Source organism: Musca vetustissima, unplaced genomic scaffold (assembly GCF_032173495.1).
Source record: "Musca vetustissima isolate MV318-11 ecotype Yass unplaced genomic scaffold, APGP_CSIRO_Mvet_v1 utg5675, whole genome shotgun sequence".
In the NCBI taxonomy this organism is placed as follows: domain Eukaryota; kingdom Metazoa; phylum Arthropoda; class Insecta; order Diptera; family Muscidae; genus Musca; species Musca vetustissima.
The window spans coordinates 18,202-24,694 of NW_026880915.1; positions in this window are offsets into that span (position 1 = coordinate 18,202).

Sequence of the window (6,493 nt, forward strand, 5' to 3'; positions counted from 1 at the left end):
ATTTTAAAGGTAACTGCATAATGTCTCTCTTATAGAAGTCCTGCTCTCTATTTGCAAAAGAACTCTTGTAGTCGATTTTCACAATACTACCTAGATACCAATTTTTTATCATTAAAGAAATTTTGCAATGCAAAGAAAAAGATAGTAATCGCTTGGTTCCAAGTCCGCACTGCATGGTGGTTGCATTAAAACTTCCTAACCAAGCTCCCGAAGTTTCTAGCAAGTCACTCTAGATGTGTGTGACCTATCGTTGTCCTGGTGGAGACGACACCTCTCATGTTGGCCAATTGCAATCTTCAGACGGTCCAGTTGTTGACAGTAGAGATTACAATTTAGCGTTTGGCCCACCAAATGCATAGCAGAACCTTCCTGGTCGTTAGTCCTTGTTTGGCACCGTTTGAGGTGCTTCACCGCTCTTTGACCGCTATCGTTTTCGCATAGGATTATCGTATATGATCTCTCTCATTTCTCATCTCCAGTCACCATCCGTTTAAGAAATGGGTCTATCTCATTCCGTTTGGCCAGAGCTTCGCAGATGGAAATTCGATCCATCTTATTTATTTTCTGTTAATTGGTGAGGTACCCAAACGTCGAACTTCCTTTTGAATCCAGCTTTATGTAAATGGTTTAAAACAGGTCGATTTTTAGCTCCTGAGCTATGTTACGACTGCTAACATGCCGGTCCAATTTGATACATTCTCCGATTTTATCGACATTTTCTGCGGAAAAAATAATGGATTTCTTTTTCTTCCCCCAACTAATATATAATAATTATGGGACATCCTCTCGAATATTTCGAGATGTTACCAGCGGAATGACTAGTTTAATTACACTCCAATTTATGTTGGAGGATATGAATAAATTGTTAAATTAATATTTGGCAAAAATCATTGATGACTATAAACACACATTGAACCACCCTAATACACATTGCTCTAATTATCCCAATTATTTTGTTGTGTTTCATTCATTTTTGTGAATCGACAAATATGTGTGCGCGATCTGTGTAACTTTGTATGCATGCATGCTTAAGTCAAAGTGACACTGAAATGAAATTGACGCCAATACATTTTTCAATTCAATTGTGTCACTTTTGCGTTCACCAGCCACTGTCGTCGTTTGTCATGTTTGGTCTAGCTGTCAGTCACTCGGCGTGTACTCCACATGTACGTGGAGACCTTACACCCATCAACATTGATTTTTGTATCTACATAACATCCGCGATTCCATTCTCTCAGTTTCACAAATAACGATAAATATTTAGATGACGGTACACAATTGCACCTACGTACATACATACAAAAACAGGTGGTCAAGCAAAATTTTTGCAAATAAGTCAAACCCTGTGTATCTATGGTCATTTAAAATAATTAACATGTTTCTCTTTCAATTTTCAATAAATTATACTGCAGCATAGACCAAATGCATTTTGAATTCAGGAGTTAGGCAGACTCTTTAGTAGTGAACTTCAATATTAGTGAACAGTTCAATACTTTTTATATTTGAAATCAACTAATTCTGTTTGGGGGTCAAGTATTGGTGGTGGTCATTGTTCGAATGGTAGCAGTATATCTTAATACTGTTTTATCATGATCGAAATCATGTCTCATTAATATGTATGAGAAATACTGAAACTATTTTAAGTTTTCAAACTTCGTCTATATCCTACTTACATTGGTAAACAAATTTCCCAAAACACCTGGGTGGTTTTAAGCATTAATAAATCTATTTAATAAAAATGAACCTATGTATGTCGTTACTGTTATGATACAACCGCATGTAATATACAGAAAAAAAGAACTATGAGGACCAACAAATATAAAGAAATAACCAGTAAGGAGATCAAAGTTGGATGGTCCTACTTAATAATACCCCACACTGTGGATATATAAAAAGTGTTTTGGGTATATAAGAGGTGTTTTTAAAGTTCTTACTGAAACGTTCAGTAACATACGAGGTCTGAGCAAAACAGATCCGTTAAGGATTTGACCAAAAAATGATTGTGTTTATTCATCATTAACCATATAGACATCTTTAAAAGTAATCTCCCCTTCCAATCCTCGCGGCGCATAGCCTTGAAGCTATTTCTTATTGACATATGATCTTGTGGCAAGTACATATGATGCACCAAGTCATTAAATTTTATCGAACTTGTGCGATATTAATGTTTATTCTGATATGTGGATATTAGGTTCACAGCGATTTCTAAATATCCAACATATGGAAGAAGAAGTAGTCTTTATGAGGAGAAACCACAAAAAAGTGAAAAAGTTTCTGTCATTAACCAACTGTGTAGAGATACCAGAAGCGATTGCGAAAGAGTGGATTGATTGGTCCCATCTTCGGACGTGATCTTGCCAAGGTGAACCAGTGTGCGGAACAATGTAGTCGGACGGAGCCGACCATATGATACCCTACACAACTTCCACGAAAAACTAACTTTCTGTGGATCTATATTCTGAACTTGGGCAATATTTCGCGTTTTTTGAACCACCTGTTCGGTACAGCCCTTCTAATTACTTGTCCAGATTCCCTTCCCTTGTGTTATGATCTTCTTATTACCATTGAAGCTTATAGATCGATTCGAAAAAACACAAAAAATTAAGTTTTCGGTCCACTTCATCACAATATGATTATCTGATCGTCACCGAAAATTGTAGGCGTTTTCCTTGACCATAACTGGAACTTCATGGAACATTTTGAAGCGTTCAGCGCTATATTTCCGTCCTCTAGTGTGGTAAAGGGTTACTAAATAATATCGGAATACATAAGCACCTGTAAATATTTAAGTGTAACTCCCACATCTGAGTACATACGACCATATAATTGGTACCAATTTAAAGGTCAACCACTGTCCTTGGATGAACCAACAACTTTTCGGGTCTATGTCCTTCAGGGATAAATCTAACGCTATACAATACAAATTTTGTAATTTTTCACACAAAAATCAGGGTCCATTTGACCCGCTGAATATTGACCGATCCTTATCAGAACAGGCTTGCTTATTCTTTGGCCCGATCACCCTTCTCTATGTAAAAATTCGCGACGTTTGGGTCATAATTACGGCCTCTAGAGCGACCAGAAAAACCGATAAAAATTAAGTATTTGGTCCATTTCATCCCCTAGATATTAACCGATCTTTACCAAAAACAATAGGGGTCTTCATTGGCCAGAATCCATCCTACATGCAAAATTTCGTGAAGATTGGTCCATAACTGTGGCCTGTATCGTGTTTACAAAATATAATGGACAGACTGACGGACACACATGTCTAGATCGACTAAGCTAGTCGAGATATGACGATCGGTATATTTAAATGTGGGTCTAGGACCAATATTTCGCGGCGTTACAAACACTTGGGGCTGCACAAAGCTATAATACCCTGACAACATAGTTGTGTAGGGTATAATAATTATGATGTGCAAAGTTTGGATCAAATTCCTTTGATATTGGATTAAACAATTACTAAGATTTTGACCATTTGTAGAGGAGGTACTAGAAGATTAATATTGGATTTATACAAATTGAAATTGTTGACCCTTTGTGAGGGAGGTATGAGAAGGAATGTACCAATAAGTCCCAACCACAATATATCGAACATGATTTCAGTTTGGAAGAAATATTATAGCTGGCTTGTGACAGAACATTTGTTCTACAAAAGCTTTAAAAAGATATCCAGGCACATTGCTCTTTTGCGCATGTTGTCTTCTACTTTATCTTTGCATCGCGGCCTTCCCCTTTATATGCCTTTTGTGCTGGGGCACATTCTCACAACAAAACCTAGCCAATGTTGTTGCTGCAGCTCGATACGTCTAACAATGCCGATGTCCGAGAACAGATGGTATAGCTCATGCTTCCTTCGACGACGATGTTCACCATCGGCATAGATCTTTCGACCCATAGATCTTTCCAAGAATTTTTCTCTCAAACACTCCAAGAGCTGCCTAATCTGCTTGCGAACGTATCAGCGTCCTGTGTGAGTTTGATTTGGCGAGAGAGATGGTCTTGTTCTTAAATAGTGCTTTTATACCATCAGCTTGGACTTCTCCCAATTTACTGGCAGTCCAACTTTGGCAGACCCCTTCTCAATTCGTCTAAAGGTGGCTGTTACCGCTCGCAATGTTAGACCCATTATGTCGATGTCGTGGGCGAGTAACATGTGTTGTTTGGTGTACAGAGTGCAAATTCTGTTCACATTTACATTTCGTATGACCTTCTCAGCAGGATGTTAAAAAGGTTACACGACAAACTGTTACCTTGTCTAAATTCTCGTTGCTGATCTTGTGCCAGTTAAAGTTATCCTGCATTGCCGAATTAATTTTGCAGGAATGACGAACACAGACATGGCTTTAAACATCTTTGAACGGATAGGGCTGTCGAATGTGTTTTTATAGTCGACGTATAGGTGAAATGTGACGATGTGTTTTTCGTGGGTCTTTTACAGGATTTGGCGCAGTGTGAAAATCTGGTCAATGGTAGATTTGCCAGGTCTGATGCCGAATTGATACGGTCCATTAATGTCATTGGCCATTGACTTCAATCGTTCACATATCACGCTAGATAGCACCGCGCCAAAGCCGTCGAGATTTGTTGTTATTGTTGTTGTAGCAGTTTATAAGAATTGTATATTTTCCTATTTAAATTTCCTCCAGTTCTGTCTCCAGATTTAAATATGCAGCTACCTCCACTGGCTGGGCAATTGAATAAGTGCAGTGCGGTATCCTTTTCTATAATAATTCGCTATAATAATTCGTTTCTATAATAATTCTCTCTCGCATTGGGTGTTGCAATTGTTTGAAGAAAATATTACGTTGTGCAAATATTGAATGAAATCGGATACCTCTTTCGAGTGAGCACCAGACAGACAGACGAATCGACCTTTGTAAACTGATCTGCAATGGATTTGGTCCAAAGAAAAATGGGGTCTTGAACCAATATTTCTATGAGGGATAACTGTCAGAAACGAAATTGCCAAGTTGGAGTCACTTCGTTGAAAAATTGCAGCCAGAATCATCAAATATCGAAAATGGAGCGAATCAGCTATTATTGCTATTATCGGTCTGAAACAAATTTTTGGGCATTCAAAATATTTAAAAGAAGTCTGGACTTCTATATAAGGGCTAGAAATGAACCTAGACTAAAGATTTTCTGCTATTTTTTTTATGTTGAAGAAATAGAAATCTCAACATAATTTTTAAAATACGGATAAGGCCATCAATATATCTTTATTAGGGCATATTGTCTCTCAGGATGTCATTTATTTATTCTCTAAGAACGATCGAAGTATAGTCAACATTTTAAGATGTGCAAAGTTTGGATCAAATGGGATACTCCGTTCTGAGGATAGCCTATTGACCATAGTATGAGAGGTACACATAAACAAAATTTTAAAATATTCTTCTTCCTTTTGAGAAACAGAAATAGCAAATTACAGAAACATAGATTCGAAAATGTGGCTAGAAGCATTATTGAGGCAATACTAAAAATTGTCTGTTAGGAGTTTATTTTCTCCTGATAACTTGGAGTGCTAAATTATTTCGATTAAAATTAACACTAGAGGTTTCAAACGCCTAAAATTGTACGACTAAGACCACCAACATATCCATAAAGGGGTATGGACCTATATTTGAAATTTTCTGAGCAATATTTTTAGCTGTAATAAAAATTGCCTCAAATATGTATGTGTTTCCCCTCTAAGAACCCTAAAATGCAAAATTATACCCACGTCGGTTGGAAAAGACCGCTAAAGCCTTCAAAAATTATGTTTTCCATACATCCCCTAAATACGAACTAATCATAGCAAAAACTACAGGTTAGTAATGGACGCAAATCGATGACAATATGTATCCTAAATGTGGACCTAGGACCAACATTTTACGTCCATACAATCTCTTGGGGTTATTAGATTAATATCTAATGATTTCGAATTTAATTTATTTACTAATCGTTGCTAATCTTTAACCCTCTCTTTATTTAATTGCAGCTGAACAATTTGCAAAAATTCGGCAACCGAATCCAACCGAAATTCCGGAATATAATGATAATGACATGAATTTGGTAAATTATAAAGCTATGACCGGATGGGATTTGCTGTGTAAAAATTCGAATTTGAAATATGTTCCTCGGAATATTTTCGAGATATCTGATGAGTAAATTAATAATTTGCTTTTTTATTTCAAATTTAATTACCACTCTTTTTTCAGGGACAACACAATGCTTTGTCAATAAAAATGGTACCACCATTTAAAGGGAACTTATTTAAATGGAAATTATATAAAGATGCCATAGTAGAGTAGTAAAAGTTAAAATAAAAAGATTTTGAACATTCAATATGTATGTGTGTGGTTTTTAATATTGTGTGGAGAAATAAATAAATAAAAAACAAGTAAAAAAATGGTTAAGTTCTACGGGGCTAAAGGGTGCGAAATTTTAATGTAATACCATGTATCAAAATTCCAGAGGAAGATTCGTGTGGAAACGAGCAAGACTTTTT